We start from the raw sequence: 18100 nt of genomic DNA on the forward strand, positions 1-18100 counted from the left end.
GAGACAGAGAGGCAGTATTAGAGCTGGCCGTGGGGGTTAGAGAATTATGAGGGTACAAGTGCATACAAGTGCCTTAATGCAGCTTCACTGGTACTTTAGAAATTCACCCAAAGCATAACAAAGACAGTGCAGTGGCTCAAGCCTGTAATCCCAGCACTTTGGGAGGCCGAGGCGGGTGGATCACGAGGTCAAGAGATCAAGACCATCCTGGTCAACATGGTGAAACCCTGTCTCTACTAAAAATACAAAAAATTAGCTGGGCATGGTGGCACGCGCCTGTAATCCCAGCTACTCAGGAGGCTGAGGCGGGAGAATTGCCTGAACCCAGGAGGCGGAGGTTGCAGTGAGCCGAGATCGTGCCATTGCACTCCAGCCTGGGTAACAACAGTGAAACTCCGTCTCAAACAAACAAACAAACTAGTGCATTTTTTTTAAGTTGAAATATGAATATTCAATTTCTGGTTAAAATAGTTAAGACAGAGTTGAATTATAACATCATTAATAGTAAAAGAAAACATGTAACACTACTATCAAGACAATCACAGTGGGTTTAGTTAGGATGAGGCTGAGCTGCGAACACAGCTCGGTAGTATAAAAGCAAAATATTTTATTTTCCTCTCACTTGAGAGTTCCTCTCTAAGCAGTGCAAGTTATTCAGGAATCCGGATTTCTTTCATTGTGTTACTCTGCCATCCCCTAGGAGAAGGGTGTTCAGCTTTTCTGTGTCACGCACCCCTTCAGCATTCTGATGAAGCCAAACAGTAATTGAGAGCAGTAACAACTGAGAAAAAGAGAACAATAATACTTGTTCTCTGAAAAATATCATTAAATGCACAAAATAAAATACATGGGATTTCAAAGGAAATCAAATATCAAGCATTTGAAATGTATGATATAGTATTGTATGTGTTTATTAATACATTAAGTACTAAGACCTACATTTAGGTCTAATTACTCCTATAATTTTGAGGTAGTCATCAATATGAAGTAATACTCTGAGATATTGGGAGCAAACATAAGTGGATATAAAGAGTCTATGATTTCTATATTTTTTCTACATTCATTGGTAAAGGAATTGCTAAATTTCCTTATGAGTGAATGAAAAGATGTAATTTTCTGCACTGCACTACTGCATGGATCTTATGATTTCTACTCATGGAGCCTTTCGAACCTCATGGATTATGGGTTAAAACACCCATAGACATGTTCATTCTCTGCACGAAGAAACCTAAGTCACTAATATGGTTTCGTGAAACAGTAGTACACAAAAATTTGAGAATTGAATAGGGGTTAACAAAATGAAATATCAAGGAATTAATAGAAAGCAGTCAAAATCAAAGACAATGTTTGAAGAACAAATACGATTAACAAGAGATTTGAAATTTATACTCAAAGAGGAGTATCTCCTTAAGAACTCTAATCAGAAGTCACTACCCAAGGGACTCGTAATGTAGAAACTAGTTCTAGGAAGTCAACCCATTAAACAGTTTCCAGAAATACCAGCTAGCTTAACTTTCTGGGCTGCACTGGTAGTGGCCAATTTCTGCAAATATAATAATACTGTTCCCCTCGGTAGTTTAGATTTCTTCTAATTGATTTTATATCCAAAAGCTTTAGGACTTTGGGCTTAGTTCATAGGAGAGTTCATGGATGTATCCTTGGAGTCCATAATAGATTTTTTTCCACGTCGAAAGTGGAATATCTGGCCAGGTGCAGTGGCTCACTCCTGTAATCCAATACTTTGGGAGGCTGAGATGGATGGATCACTTGAGACAAGGCTGGGCAAAACCTCATCTCTACAAAAAATTAAAACATTAACTAGGTATGGTGGCAGGCACTTGTGGTCCCAGCTACAAGTGCTGTGAGGCTGAGGTGAGAGAATTGCTTAAGCCCAGGTGGTAGAGATTCCAGTGAGCCAAGATTGTGCCGCTTCACTGCATTCCAGCGGGGTGACAGAAGACCCTGGACCTTGTCTCAAAAAGAAAAAGAAAAACAAAGAAAGAAAAAGAGAAAGAAAAAAAGAAAGAAAGAAAGAAAGAAAGGAAAGAGAAAGAAGAAAGAAAGGAAAAGAAAAGAAAGGAAGGAAGGAAGGAAGGAAGGAAGGAAGGAAGGAAGGAAGGAAGGAAGGAAGGAAGGAAGGAAGGAGGGAGGGAAGGAATATCACTTACTTGAGAAAACTGGATTAACTAGTTGACATAACTGAGGTAGTACAACTACGTAATGTTATCAGCAGTAGAGATCAGCATAATGCTGTATTGCTTAAAAACTATTTTCATATAGATCTCTTTCTTAGCTTGCTTCTTCACACACTGGCTTCTCTCTCCCACCTCTCCCTATATTCATTGAGTCATTGTTTGAATTTAAGTCTTCAATAAGTAGTGCACACTTGTTGAAAAGAGCTCTGGATGTGATGTGACAAACAACTGATTTTCCCGCAGAATTGCCTCTCAAGTCATCCAAATTCAGATGCCCAGAATTGTTTCTTTTTTGCTCTCCCCTGTTACCCAAGGACCTAGAGAGTAGGAGGATGCACAGAACCTGCTCTAAGACTATCCCCCTTCCATCCAGTCTATCAGCACATGATTCCCTATTGTTTAAGGACTGCTTGAGAGCTGCACTTTGAAGACAAGTTCTGGATGTAAACATCTGACATTCCAACAATGAAGTGGCCCAGTGAGAAAATCAACCTAGATGGCATGGCTAGGAGCAACCCTAGAGGGTGTTGATAGAAAAACACATGCAAGTATCTTACTTTATTCATAAACTGCCCCTTTGGCTAGTGTTAATAAACCACTATTTGTCATATTTGCCAATTCTGGGGTAGTTGTTTTGAAACTTATGGTGAAAAATCTGGGCTGTGGTCTGGAAAGGTCACCTTTTGGATGCTCACACAGGCTGGTGGTCTTGTCTGGTTTGAGCTGAGTTCAGGACTGAATCTTGAGTTCCTGAAAAAAACAACTTAGTCAACGCCTTGTGATCTGTATTTCACAGTCAGGCATTATGTACAGGAACACTGAGGAAACTATGGCTAGGCTACTTGACATTTTAATGGTAAGCACTACGGCATCAGCAAACAGCTAAGGGTTGTAGCTATAGGCTAAGTAGAAAAACTTCAGATGCTGGTTACCTAATTCTTCATAGCTATCAGGCTATGGGTTTCACTAGATATTCTTTCTCTCAGTGAAGATCCCACAGTTCACAATGTTAAAAGTGGTTTTCCTCAGTGAAGTTCCCATATAATGCAGCCTAGTCATCCAGGGACTTCCTAGAAGTTTGTCAGAAATTAAATGCAGGAGGCAGGTCTCTTGTCTCCTGATAGCGCCAGATAACTCCTTTCTGGGGACACCTAGGATCTTGCAGTTCTTTTGTGCATTGGAGTCCGTCTTTGATGTTTATAGCCTTTGCTCAAAGGCACTGTCTGAGTGAACTCAAGTGTTCCAGATGAGAAGATACAAGTACAGGTTCACATAATAAGGCTGTTCCCCATCACCACCGCTGCTGCCAATCAGCTGGAGCGCTGCATCTCCCCCTTCTTCACTGCTGCAGATTTCCTGGGCTCTGAAAAAAGGAGGAGGACACAGACTCTGCTCTTCAGAGCCACACACTGATCCCCACTACAACCACTGACCTAAACTTGGAGTCTGAGTAGGGTAAGAAGGGGTCTGCTGAGGATGCTCAGGGGATGACCAGGAGCACTGGAAGGAGGCTGACTGAACTTTTATTTATTTATTTGTTTTTTGAGATGAAGTCTGGCTTTGTCACCCAGGCTGGAATGCAGTGGCACTATCTTGGTTCACTGCAACCTTCACCTCTTGGGTTCAAGCGATTCTCCTGTCTCCACCTCCTGAGTAGCTGGGATTACAGGAGCACACCACCACGCCCAGGTAATTTTTTTGGTATTTTTAGTAGAGACGCGGTTTCACTATGTTGTCCAGGCTGGTCTTGAACTCCTGACCTCAAGTGATCCACCCACCGTGGCCTCCCGAAATGTAGGGATTACAGGCGTGAGCCACTGTGCCCGGTCTATTGAACTTTTAGTTAGGAAAGTATGTAGAAGGATCCAATCTTGGAAAACTAAGGCTTCAATTTCGGTCAGCCTCAATCCCACTGATACAGGCTTCTCCCTGCCCTTGCCTTCCTTCACACCTCCAGTCTTCTCAAGCACAATGCATTAAAGCCGCTTGCATCCTGCTCTTCTATCCTCTGTAGGTCTTTATCACCAGGATAGGGTTCCACAGACAGGAAATACTGACCCTTTATTCTATGTCTGATGTGGGCATTTGACGTCATTAGAAGTGCTGTCACATAATGCATCTCATTAGACTCTCACAGGTCTGTAGGGAGCTGTTATGAGGTCCTACATCAGTGAGGACACTGATGCTCAGAGCTGTGAATCAGGTTAGAGGTTCAGTAAGGCCAGAAACACTCCTCACGGCAAATGAGGACAGAGAGCTGGTTTAAAGAGTTAAGTTTTTCAAAGAACCATACAGCCTATGCTGTGACCACAGTAGCTCTGGTGGGGACTGTTTTAATCTTTTTGCCTAATTAATTACAGCAATATTTCTAAACTGGTGTCCTTTTATGATGGCATTGTCATAAGCAGCTCTGACAAATGAAGATCAGTTGTAATAGTGATAATTAGGGGAATGGCCCCTGAGAAGGAATATGGGTAGTTAGTAGTAATCATATGTTCCACCCAGGCTTCAGGGAAAGTGTTATAAGGAAGTGAAGATATTGAAGAAGCATCATTTTGCAAAGCGTAATGGCAGCCTGGGCTGTGATTTCAGAAAATGAAAGTCTGCTTGCCTAGGAACCACCTCCCTAGTAGTCACTCATTTTCTACACTCTTCTAAAATGTGACAGCCCTGCTCTTTTTGTCTGCTGCCACCCACGTAAGATGTAACTTTCTCCTCTTTGCCATCTGCCATGATTGTTAGATCTCCCCAGCCAGGTAGGACTGAAGTGGAGTCTCTGGAGCCACCCAGCAGTAGCCTTATTACTCAGAAGACACTGATGAAGACCCAGACAGGAAGAAAAGAAGAAAAAGCATCCTGACTGATACATTAGCAAAGCCATAGCCCTGGAGAGCAAGGGGAGGGGCACGGCAGGCAACAGTGCCCATGGCATGCATCTGCAGCTTGTGAACAATGCACGAAAACAGGAATCATGCAACAGCATTGCATTCAGTATCCATGTGTTTATGGCTGTCATGGGGTGCATGATAGAGGAGGATGGATCAGCACCAGCTCTGCAGGCTGCCTAACCTAGAAGTCATGTCTCTGCCTTTAGACCTGCTCACTTCTTTTGGGAATGGAGATATCCACTGAACCCTTGTCCTACAACCTCAAAAAATGTCTTTGCAAAAGGCTTCTGGTAAACTCATGAAGGCCCTGGAATAACTTAATTGGAAAAGTTTACCTCTTATCCCTTGAAAAACCATAGAAAAGTAATATCACACAAATGTTCAATTTCTGATTTCTACAATTCCAGATACCAGAGTTTATCTGGTTACCATGACAACTAAGAACTTTATACGTGTTTTCTAGTCTCTGCTATTTTCTGGAACTTATCTACATTTCAGTATTTGCTTAATAATTTTGAGCTGACACTAGTGACATAATTGTGTCTGGATTGTGTATGTGTTGTGTGTTGGCAGGGAGTGGGTATAATTGATGTCTTTGTTTTTCAATGTGAGCAATTTTTGATAAACTTTAGTATTTAATATGCAAAAGAAAGTTACAGCCCTTTCCACTTCACAGACAAAAAGCTTAAAATGCCATTTTCTATTGGACGCATGATTTCCTGAGAGCTGATCTGGTGAAAAGAAGCCGGCTGGAGAGTGACTGAGTGAGTCCGGCCACTGCAGGTTGGGTGGATGACAGAGTAGACAGAAGATGCTTGAAATTCTCACAATGAACTTCATCTATTTGTTTCCAACGTTGTGTTTGGCTCACATAAGCTGAAGCATATTTTTAGTTCTTAGAAACTTTATTCTCTTATGAGAATTATCATTTTCTAATCAGAGAACCAAAGAGTAAAATTGGCAGGAAACAGAACTTTAAGATAAAGGTCAGCTCTCTGGACATTGTCTACATGATGCTCTTTCTTTCCTTCCTTTCGTTTCCTTCCTTCCCTCCCTCCCTCCATCCTTTCTTTCTTTCTTTCTTTTTCTTTCTTTCTTTCTTTCAACAGAGTCTCACTCTGTTGCACTCAGACTTGAGTGCAATGGCACAATCTCGGCTCGCTGCAACCTCTGCCTCCTGGGTTCAAGCAATTCTTTTGCCTCAGCCTCCTGAGTAGCCGGGATTACAGGCATGAGCCACCATGCCTGGCTACTTTTTTGGTATTTTTAGTAGAGATGGAGTTTCACCATGTTGGTAAGGTTGGTCTTGAACTCCTAACCTCATGATCTGCCTGTCTTGGCCTCCCAACATGCTGGGATTACAGGCACGAGCCACTGCTCCTGGCCTACATGATGCTTTTCTTTCTCTTCCCTGTCGCAGGTGGCCCTGGTGATTGAGATGGCATCCTCTCTGAAGATCTGGCGCACTCCCTTAGCCCTGCTTTGCATTCATTGCAGGCTGCTTGTACACAGCAAGGACATTACCTGACACAGCACTACTTAGATCCAAGCTGACATTTTGTTTTTTTTTTTTTTTGAGAGAAGGAAAGAAAAAAAAAGGAGTGAAGGAGAGGAAGAAAGAGGAAGAAAAAGAGGGAGAGAGAACAGAAATGTTGCTTGATTATAAAAAAAATAGGTATTAATAATGGCCAATCAATATTTCATTTAAACCTATAAGTAGGTGTGATGTGGTATTGACAAGAATGTATATTTTGTGTATTTAAAGTGGAGAGCTCTATAAATATTTATTAAGTTTACTTGTTCCAGATCTGAGTTCGAGTCCTGGATATCCTTATTAATTTTCTGTCTCATTGAGTCTAAGTCTCTATTTATCTGGGTGTTAGAATCATTAGCTCTTATTGTTGCATTGATCCTTTTACCACTATATCTTTGTTGCTTTAAAATCTATTTTATCAGATATGAGAATTGCAACTCCTGCTTTTAATTAATTAATTTATTTTTGCTCTCCATTTGGGTGGTAAATCTTTCTCCATCCCTTTGTTTTGAGTCTTTGTGTATCCTTGCAAGTGAAATGGGTCTGGATGTAGCATGCCGTTGGGTTTTGGCTGTGTCTTTTGATTGGGGGATTTAGTCAATTTAAATTTAGGGTTACTGCCGTTTGATGTTAACTGGCTGTTTTATCCATTCGTTGATGAAAATTCTTCTTTATGTTGATGCTCTTTACTTTTTGGTATATTTTTAGGAAGGCTAATACTGGTTGTTTCTTTCTATGTGTAATGCTTCTTTCAGAAGCTCTTGTAAAGCAGGCCTGGTGGTAATAAAATCTCTGAGTACTTGCTTGTTCATAAAAGATTTTATTTTTCCTTCAGTTGTGAAGCTTAGTTTGGCTGGATATGAAATTCTGGGCTGAAAGTTCTGTTGTTTAAGGATGTTGAATATTGGCCCCCACTCTCTTCTGGCTTGTAGAGTTTCTGCTGAGAGATCTGCTGTAAGTCTGATAGGCTTCCCTTTGTGGGTAACCTGACCTTTCTCTCTGGCTGCCCTTAGTATTTTCTCCTTCATTTCAACCCTGGTGAATCTAATGATTATGTGCCTTGGGGTTGCTCTTCTTGAGGAATGTCTTTGTGGTGTTCTCTGTATTTCCTGGACTTGAATATTGGCCTGCCTTGCTAGGTTGGGGAAATTTTCCTGAATAATATCCTGAAGAATATTTTCCAGCTTGGATTCATTCTCTCCGTCGCATTCAGGTACACCTATCAAACGTAAATTTGGTCTTTTCACATAGTCCCACATTTCTTGGAGACTGCTCTTTTTATCCTTTTTTCTCTAATCTTGTCTTCTTGTTTTCCTTCATTAAGTTGGACTTCGACCTCTGATATCCTTTCTTCTGCTTGAACAATTCGAGTGTTTAAACCTGTGCATACTTCTCGGAGTTCCTGTATTGTATTCTTCAGTTCCATTAATTCACTTATATTCCTCTCTAAGTTGTCTGTTCTCATTAGGATTTCGTCAAACCTTTTTTCAAAGTTCTTAGTTTCTTTACATTGGGCTACAACATGTTCTTTTAACTCACAGAAGTTTCTTATTATCCATCTTCTGAAGCCTGATTCTGTTAATGGGATGCACTCGTTCTCCATCTAGCCTTGTTCCCTTGTTGATGAGGAACTGTGATCCTCTTTAGAGGGAGAGGCATTTTGATTTTGAGTATTCTCAGCCTTTTTACACTGGTTTCTTCCCATCATTGTAAATTTATCCACTTGTCGTCTTTGTAATTACCAACTTTCAAATTAGGTCTCTGAGCGGATGTCCAAGTTGTTAATTCCCAGGGCCGAAATATGAGCAACGCACTGTGCTGGCCAAAACAGTGGTGTTAAGACTGATGGTGCTTTTCTGCCCAGGAATCTCCAGTCTGGCTTCCTTCTTGAGTCTGTAATAGGTGACTCTGCCTTTGGAGCTCCAAACGTCTGTCAGAAGGGGAACCAGTCCCGTTTACTCTGCACCAAGAGCTGCCGCGCTGAGGTGCCGGCAAAACTGCTGCGCAGGCCACAAGAGTCGCGCTGGCGACCTGTACGGCTCCTCCACTGGGAATCTTCTGCTCCATGAGCGACAAAAATTTGTCTGAAAGTGTGGTGTCCTCTCCTTCTCTGCGCTTTCACTGGGAGCTGCAATCCCAAGATGTTAGCGATCAGCCATCTTGGATCGTTCTCCAGCTGAGATTTTGAAGAGTACAAATGTGATGTCCTCATGGGAGAAAAAGAAGCTCTGAAAGACAAGAAAGAGCTCGCATGTGTTCACCTCTAGTTTATGGCACAAAATGGAGTGTATTTGCATTATTGAAATTGTATTACTGATACAGAAATGCATATGGATGGGCCCAGGGTGCCCTCAAAGTCTGACTCGAATGTCAGTGGGAGAAGTACAACAATAGCTGCACAGAGAGCTTCAACTACATTGAATTCCACTGTGGCAAGGATGGGTATGTTGATAGCATAGGAGACCTGAGGATGGTGGAGCCTATCAGCAACTAGAAGGTCTATGCACATCCTCGGGTGTTGGTATTCAGTGCTTCCAAAGTGGTGGCCCCTGCCTCCATCAATAGCCCCTGATGCTCCCCACTTGCACTTATGTGTCAGGGTTTCCCAAATATTTAGTATTATGAATAGCATGATTTCTTGATACCATAACCTTGCTTACGTTTTTTTCCTACCTGGAATACACCTTTGTCTTCATTTACCTACTTTATTCCTATGCGTTTTTCAAGATTCAGCTAGTATAGCATCTGATCTTTACTAACCAAGATTTTTCCTGATATGCAGTCTAATCCTACCCAAGGCAAATGATCTTTTCTTCCCTAAATAAATTGTATTATCCCAATATGTGTGACATTATGCATATTATGTGTGTAAAGTATCGTGTGATTGGTATGGGTGTGTGAGATTTAGGCTATGTTTGCCTATGACTTACGCTGTGCAAGGGGTTTAAGGTGTATTTTATGTGGCTGTGGCTGTGCATGTGACATGTTTGTGTATATCATGAGGATGTAAATGATTACAGGCTAAACCAGAGACAAGTTGTGATGTAGGCATTGATTGTGGTGACAATTTGATATAATCAAAAAGTCATAATCCCGTTTTAATGAGTTTATTAAAGTGAAAAGATGGGAATGGCCATTCTGTGATACAGACTCCAGAGAAAGTTAAGTTTTTGCTTATGTAGAAAAAAGACAAAAAGGTTAAAAAGCATTACAATATTTTCAATACCAGCCTGGTTCAAGAGTTACAACAAATTAATTAGTTACAGATTAACTAACCCGATGATTCTTTTTCATTTATTCAAAACTGTGTTTCATTTCTGTTCCAATTTTAAGACTGTATTTAACATTCCATCTCAGACAATGTGATAGCGTGAAGTCTTTACATATAAAACACAAGAGAGGGGTTCATTCATAATGAAAATCAGCAGTGGAGTGGGAATGAGTCTTCCCTGGCCCCCTTCAGTCATTTTACATTTCACACAACAATGCAGTTAAGAAAGGGTCTTAATCTCTAATCAGAGAAACCAAGGTATACCTGCCTTGGTTACAGCTGCCACGTACATGACTCAGGTCCCGTCCTCAACGTTTTTTTTCTTTGAGACAGTGTGTCTCGCTCTGTTGCCCCGGCTGGAGTACAGTGGCCAGATCTTGGCTCACTGCAACCTCCGCCTCTCTTGTTCAAGCAGTTCTGCCTCACCTTCCCAAGTGGCTGGAATTACAGGAGCATGTCACCCTGCCAGGCTAATTTTTGTATTTTTAGTGGAGACTGGATTTTATCATGTTGGCCATGCTGGTCTCAAACTCCCGACCTCAAGTGATCTGCCCACGTTGGCCTCCTAAAGTGCTGGGATTACAGGCGTGAGCACCTTGCACAGCTATTTTTTTTTTTTTAATTTTTAGTAGAGGGTTTTGCCATGTTGCCCAGGCTGACCTCAAACTCCTGAGCTCAGAGGATCCACCTGCCTTGGCTTCCCAAAGTGCTAGGATTACAGGCATCAGCCACCATGCCCGGCCTAGAGATAGGGATTTCTTTCTTTCTTTCTTTTTTTTTTTTTTGAGATGAAGTTTAGCTCTTGTTGCCCAGGCTGGAGTGCAATGGCACGATCTCAGCTCACTGCAACCTCTGCCTCCTGGGTTCAAGCGATTCTCCTACCTTAGCATCCTGAGTGACTCAGCTATCCAAATAAGGGATAAATTTCAGAGCTCTATAAGCTCTAGCTTTCCTGATATCCATCCCTTATTTGGATAGTTGCATATTCATTTCCTTAGGGACATATCTTCCTCTTTTGTGGACTTTATTGGTGAGGTTGTCCACTGAGATTTGCAGTCCCCTCTACTACCAAGCAATGGTCACAAGATCCGAGCTAGGCTAACTGAACTTTCTTTTGTAGGAAACAAATATATGGCACCCTAAAATATGCCTCCAGATACAAAGTCCTGTCAATTAGCATTTGTGTTGTTCTGCATCCTCACCCGCTTTGGTGATGTCAGTTTGTATTGCATTTCAGCCATTCTAATAGATGTGCAGTATTATCGCATGTTAATTTGTAATTCTCCAATGATATACTAAAAGGATTAACAGCTCATTGAGATAGGCAGAATTATAGTTACACATTAATCATGGCATGCTGGTCCCCTTGGAGCAGCTTCCCTGCAGCTGCTAACTAACCAATAGTCACATAGCATGCTGACCACCTGCTCCGCCAACGTTCCTACAGGTAGAAACTCACAAACAAGAATCGTGGCTCTTTTTTGCCCAAGAATTGCTTCAGGTATTTCAGATTCTGAATTCTAGTGGAAAGGCTGATGCCAAGCATTCTGAAGAGCCCCACCATGCAACTGGCTCAGAAGAATGCACCTTCAGCATCTCCCTGTCCCAAGATTTCACTCCTCTGGATGAATCAAAAATCCCCACACTTCAGTTGCTATACAGACCCCTCACAAACCCTACCCTAAACCTCTTGGGGAGGTGGATTTGATTTTTCCTCCCATCTCTTTATTTGACTACCTTAAAAATATTACACTATTTATCTGCTGCTATCACTGTTATCTCAGTATGTTGACTTGCTGGGCATCAGGCAATGAATCCACTATGGTTAATGTTTAGTGGAGAGCTAGCCTGGAGGCTCCTCATGGGCATTTGTCCCTGGTTCGATGCTCTCTCACTGCTGTGGCAAACTTGGAGATCCACCGAACTCTCTGGAGTCTTTCTTGCCAGCATGGCACTGCCAACCTTCAGCTCAGGCTCACTTGCAGGGCAGAAATGGTTTCTAGAATAGGAAAACATCTCTGGTGAGGGTTCCCAAACACAACCAACTTCCTCTTTTCCTTCTCCTGATCTGCTGGCCTTCTTAGAGGTTCTGTCACCTCTTTGGAGGTCCTGTTGTTCCCTCCTTCACAAAAGGCCCTGCTCGAGGACAATTTTATCAAGTGGAAGGAGCACACAGGGCACTGTATAGGGGAACTACTACTAGACTCTTTGGATCTCAGTTCTAAAATCTGTTTTTTGGGTTTTTTGTTTGTTTGTTTGGTTGGTTTTTTTTGAAACAGAGTCTCACTCTGTCACTCAGGCTGGAATGCAGTGGTGCAATCTCGGCTCACTGCAACCTTTGACTCCCAGGTTCAAGCGATTATCCTGCCTGAGCCTCCCAAGTAGCTGGGACTACAGGCTTGTACCACTACGCCGCACTAATTTTTATATTTTTCCTAGAGACGGTTTCACCATGTTGGTTAGTCTGGTCTCAAACTCCTGACCTCAGGTGATCCACCTGCCTCAGCCTCCCAAAGTGCTGGGATTACAGATGTGAGCCACTGCGCCCAGCCTGAAATCTGGTTTCTGACTTGTGAGGCTCAATTATTATTCTTGTTGTTATTGTTGTTGTTTTTGAGACGGGGTCTCATTCTGTTGTCCAGGCTGAAGTGTAATGGCACGATCTCAGCTCACTGTAACTTCCACCTCTTGAGTTCAAACAATTCTCCTGCCTCAGCCTCCTGAGTAGCTGGGATTACAGGCATGCACCATCATGCCTGGCTATTTTTTGTCTTTTTAGTAGAGACAGGGTTTCATCATGTTGGCCAGGCCGGTCTAGAACTCCTGACCTCAGGTGATCCACAGTCTCAGCCTCCCAAAGTGCTGGGATTAAAGATGTGAGCTGCCATGCCTGGCCTGTCCGATGTATATGTGTGTTCAGGGGGCATCCTAAGGAAGCACTAACTGAAGCTCAGTAGACTTGATTCTGGGAGCCTATTGTCTGCCTCGCAGTTGCTTTTGGTGAGCACCAACAGAACAACCAGTAGCTTAGAAGCCTCCCTCAGGGTGGCCGTCTGCCCTCTATCACAACGAGTGACCATTCACTAGATTGCCGGCTGGAGGTCATCCCTTCCCACATGGAGTGGATCTAAGGCACTCAGACAATGAGTGGTGCAACCAGTGTTTTTGCCTTTGTTATATGTGTATTGTAAATTTGTCCAGCAGATATGGGAAATGCTAATTCTAGCCCTTCAAACAGTCTGTTGAACTGCATCTTACAAAATTGGGTATCCATCACCCAGAAACCTATGGGAAAACAATAAGCCAGGCATAGGGGCTCACTCCTGTAACTGCAACACTTTGGGAGTTTGAGGCAGGCAGACTACTTGAGCTCAGGAGTTCAAGACCAGCCTGGGCAACATGGCAAAACTGCATCTCTACAAAAAATATGAAGGTTAGCCAGCCAAGGTCATACGCACCTGTAGTTTTAGCTACTCAGGGGGCTGAGGCTGGAGGATTGCTTGAGCCCAGGAAGTTGAGGCTGCTATTAGCTGTGATCACACCGCTGCACTCTAGCCTAAGCAACCAGAGGGAGACCCTATATTTTTTAAAAAGTTTATTTTTGCAATAAGCCATCCCCCTTTACCCATTAGAATATGGGGAAAGTGTCCAAAAAATAGTTTTTGATTGTTTTTCATTTGAGACGGAGTCTCACTCTGTCACCCAGGCTGGAGCGCAGTGGGGCAATCTTGGCTCACTGCATACTCCACCTCCCAGGTTCAAACGACTCTCCTGCCTCAGCCTCCTGAGTAGCTGGGACTACAGGCGCACACCACCATGCCTGGCTAATTTTTGTATTTTTAATAGAGACGGGGTTTCACCATATTGTTCAGGCTATTCGCAAACTCCTGACCTTGTGATCCGCCCACCTCAGCCTCTAAAGTGCTGGGATTGCAGGCGTGAGCCACTGCACCTGGCCAAAAATGGCCAGCTAGACCTCTTCTGTAACAGCGAAAAAAAGTGGAAAGAAATCCCTTATGGACAGTGTTTTGTGTTGCTTTGGCAATTAAAGCTGATATAGAAAAATGTAATTTTCTGCACTGCACTACTGCATTGATCCTATGAATTCCATCCATGGAGCCCTTGGAAGCCCGTGGATCACAGTTTAAGACACCTGTAGACATTGTCAGTCCTGGATGAGGAAACCTAAGTCACTATGTTTTGTGAAACAGTAGTTCACAAACATTTAAGAATTGAATAGTGACTAACAAAAGAAATATTGGCTGGGCGCAGTGGCTCACACCTTTCATCCCAGCACTTTGAGAGGCCAAGGTAGGTGGATCACCTGAGGTCAGGTGTTTGAGACCAGCCTGGCCAACATGGGGAAACCCTGTCTCTACTAAAAATTCAAAAATTACCCAGATATGTTTGCTGGCACCTGTAATCTCTGCTACTCAGGAGGCTGAGGCAAGAGAATTGCTCGAACCCAGGAGACAGAGGTTGCAGTGAGCTGAGATGATGGCTGGGCGACAAGAGTGAAACCATTCCAAAACAAAAAAATAAAAGGATATATCAAAGAATGAACAGAAAATAGTTAAAATCAAAGACAATGTTTAAAGAATGAATATCAATTTCAAGTGATTTAAAATTTATATTCAAAAGGGAATACCTCCTTAAGAACTGAAACCAAAAGTCACTGTCCAAGAAGCTTCTGTTACAGAAACTGGTAGACAACTCTGGGAAGTAGACCCATTAAGCAGTTTCCAGAAATACTGGTTGGCTTACCTTCCTGGGCTGTGCTGGCAGTGGCTAATTTCTATAAATATAACAATACTGTTTTCCCCAGTTTAGTTTAGATTGCTTTCTTATTGGCTTTATATCAAAAAAGCTTCAGGACTTTGGGCTTAGCTCATAAAAGTTCATGGATGTATGCTTGGAGTCCATGTTAAATATTTTTTCCTTATTAAAAGTGGAATACCGATTATTTGAGAAACACTGGCTCATACACTGGCTTAGGCGGCTTCTCTCTCCCACTTCTCTCTACATTCACTGAGTTGCTGCTTGAATTTAAGTCTGGATGTGTGGGCCCATGACAAACAACTGACCTTTGCTCAGAATCGCCTCTCAAGTCATCCAAATCCAGATGCATGGAAGTGTTCCCTTTTTGCTCTCCCTTGTTCCCCAAAAACCCAGAGAGTAGGAAGATGTACAGAACCTGCTCTGAGACTATCTCTCTTCCATCCAGTCCATCAGCACATGGTTTCCTATTACTCAAGGACTGCTTGGTGGGAGCTGGGGTTTGAAGATAAGTTCTGGATATGAACTGAACCTTCTGAAATTCCAACAAGGTGGCCCAGTGAGAAAATCAACTAAGGTGGTTTGGCTAAGAGCAGCCCTTGGAGGTATTGATAGAAAAGGTTTGCAAATATCTTACTTTATTCATAAATCATAACTTTGCCTAGTGTTGATGAACCAGTATTGGTCACATTTGCCAATTCGCAGGGAGTTGGCGTGAAAAATGTGGTGGAAAATTCAGGCTGTGATTTCAAAAGTAACACATTGAACACTTGGACAAACTCAGTTGAAGAGTTCATGGTCTTGTCCATTTGAGCTGAGTTCAGGACTGAATCTTGAGTTCCTGAAAAACAATTTAGCCAGCACTTTGTGACCTATACTTCACGGTCAGATGTTACATATAGCAGCATTGTGGAAACTATGGCTAGGCTATGTGACATTTCAACAGTAAGCAGTAGAATGTCAGCAAACAGCTAAAGGGTATAACTTAAAAAGTGAGTAGAAAAAAAAAAGTGAGTAGAGAAATTTCAGATGCTGGCTACCTATTCATTCATAGCTATTTGGCCACTGTTTTCACTAGATATGTTCCAGTGTAACATAGCATAAACTCGGAGTCTGAGTAGGGTAAGATGGGGTCTGCTGAGGATGCTCGGGGGATGACCAGGAGCACTAAAAGGAGACTGATTGAACTTTTTCATCTCTCAATGAAGGTCCCACAGTTCACATTAAAAGTGGTTTTCCGGCTCAACTAGTAAAAGTGGCTCATGTCTATAATCCCAGCGTTTTTGGATGCTGATGTGCGGAGGGTTTGTTGAACTCAGGAGTTCAAGACCAACCCGGGCAACATGGTGAAACCCCGTCTCTCCAAAAATTAATACAAAAAAACTAGCCAGGCATGGTGTTGCATGCCTGTAGTCCCAGCTACTCAAGAGGCTGAGGTGGGAGGATTGCTTGCGCCTGGCAGGTTGAGACGGCAGGGAGTAGTGTTTGTGTGACTGCACTCCAGCCTGGGTGACAGAGCAAGACCCTATTAAAAAAAAAAAAGTGGTTTTCCTCAGTGAAGTTCCAATGTAACATAGCATAACCGTCCAGAGACTTCCTTAGAAGTTTTTCAGAATTGAGTGCAGAAGCCAGGTCTCTGGTTGTTGCCTGATAGCACCAGATAACCCCTTTCTGGGGTCACCCAGCGTCTTGCCATTATTTTGTGCCCTGGACTCAGCCTTTGATGTTTGTAGCCTTTGCTCGAGGCTACCATCTAAGTGAACCCAAATGTTCCAGATGAGATGATTCAGGAACAGGTTCACCTAATAAGGCTGTTCCCCCTCACCACCGCTGCTGCCAATCAGCTGGAGCGCTGCATCTCCCCCTGCTATTCCTTTCTCCACTGCTGCAGGTTTCCGGGGCTCTGAAAAAAGAAGGAGGACTAAGACTCTGCTCTTCAGATCCACACACTGATCCCCACTAAAACCACTGACCTGAACTCGGAGTCTGAGTAGGGTAAGAAGGGGTCTGCTGAGGATGCTCGGGGGATGACCAGGAGCACTGGAAGGAGACTGATTGAAATTTTAGATAGCAAAGAACGGAGAAGGATCCAAATCATGGAAAACAAAGACCTGAATTCCAGTCAGCCTCAGTCCCACTGATACAGGCTTTTCCCTGCCCCTCCCTTCCTTTAGCACCACTCTTCCTAGGCACAATGCATTAAAACTGCTTTCATCCTGCTCTTCTATCCTGTGTAGGTCTTTATCACCAGGACAGTGTTCCACAGATGAGAAACCCTGTGCCTGATGTGAGCATTTGACATTAGAAGTGCTCTCACATATATGCATCTCATTAGACTCTTGCAGGTCTGTGGGGAGCTGTTGTTAGGCCCATCTGAGGACACCGATACTCAGTTGTCAATCAGGCTAAAGGTTCCATAGGGCCAAGAGCACTCCTCCTGGCAAATGAGAACAGAGAGCTGGTAAAGGGTAACTTTTTCAAACAACCATACAGCCTACGCTGTGACCACAGTAGCTCCTGCGGGAGGTGGAACTGCTTTAGTCCTGGTGCCCGACTGATTACAGCAACAGTTCTATGCTGATATCCTTTTATGATGGCATTGTCAGTAAGCTCTAACAAATGAAGATCATTTGTAATAGGAATAATTAGGGAAATGGCCCTGAGAAGGAATGTGGTTAGTTAGTAATAATCACGTTTCACCCAGGCTTTCAGGGAAGTGGTATAAGGAAGTCAAGGTTGGAAAAGCATCATTTTTCAGAGTAGTGCAATTGCAGCCTGGGCTGTGGTTTCCAGAATCAATGCCTTCTGCCTAGGAACCACCTCCCAAGCAGTTACTCATCTTCTACATTTCCTTAAAATGCAACAACCCTTTCCACTGTGCAGAAAAGAAGCTTAAAATGTCATTTTTTACTGGACACATGATCTCCTGAGAATGTATTTGGTAAAAGGGAGCTAGATAGTGATTGGCTCCTCAAATTAGGTAGAAGACAGGGTAGACAGGAGATATTTGACATTCTCAAAAGGTGCGTCATCTATATTTTCCAAATTTGTGTTTGGCTCACACAGGCTAAAGCATATTTTTAGTTCTTAGAAACTGTATATATATATATTTTTTGAGACGGAGTTTTGCTCTTGTTGCCGGAGCTGGAGTGCAATGGCACGATCTCGGCTCACTGCAACCTCCACCTCCCAGGTTCAAGCGATTCTCCTGCCTCAGCCTCACCAGTAGCTGAGTTTACAGGCATGCACCACCACACCCAGATAATTTTTGTGTTTTTAGTAGAGATGGGGTTTCTCCATGTTGGTCAGGGTTCTCAAACTCCTGACCTCAGGTGATCCACCCACCTTGGCCTCTGAAAGTGCTGGGATTACAGGCATGAGCCACTGCACTTGGCCCAGAAACACTATTCTTTCATGAGACTCATCATCTTCTAAT

The sequence above is a fragment of the Callithrix jacchus genome, chromosome 8, assembly GCF_049354715.1.
Source record: "Callithrix jacchus isolate 240 chromosome 8, calJac240_pri, whole genome shotgun sequence".
NCBI classification, from domain to species: domain Eukaryota; kingdom Metazoa; phylum Chordata; class Mammalia; order Primates; family Cebidae; genus Callithrix; species Callithrix jacchus.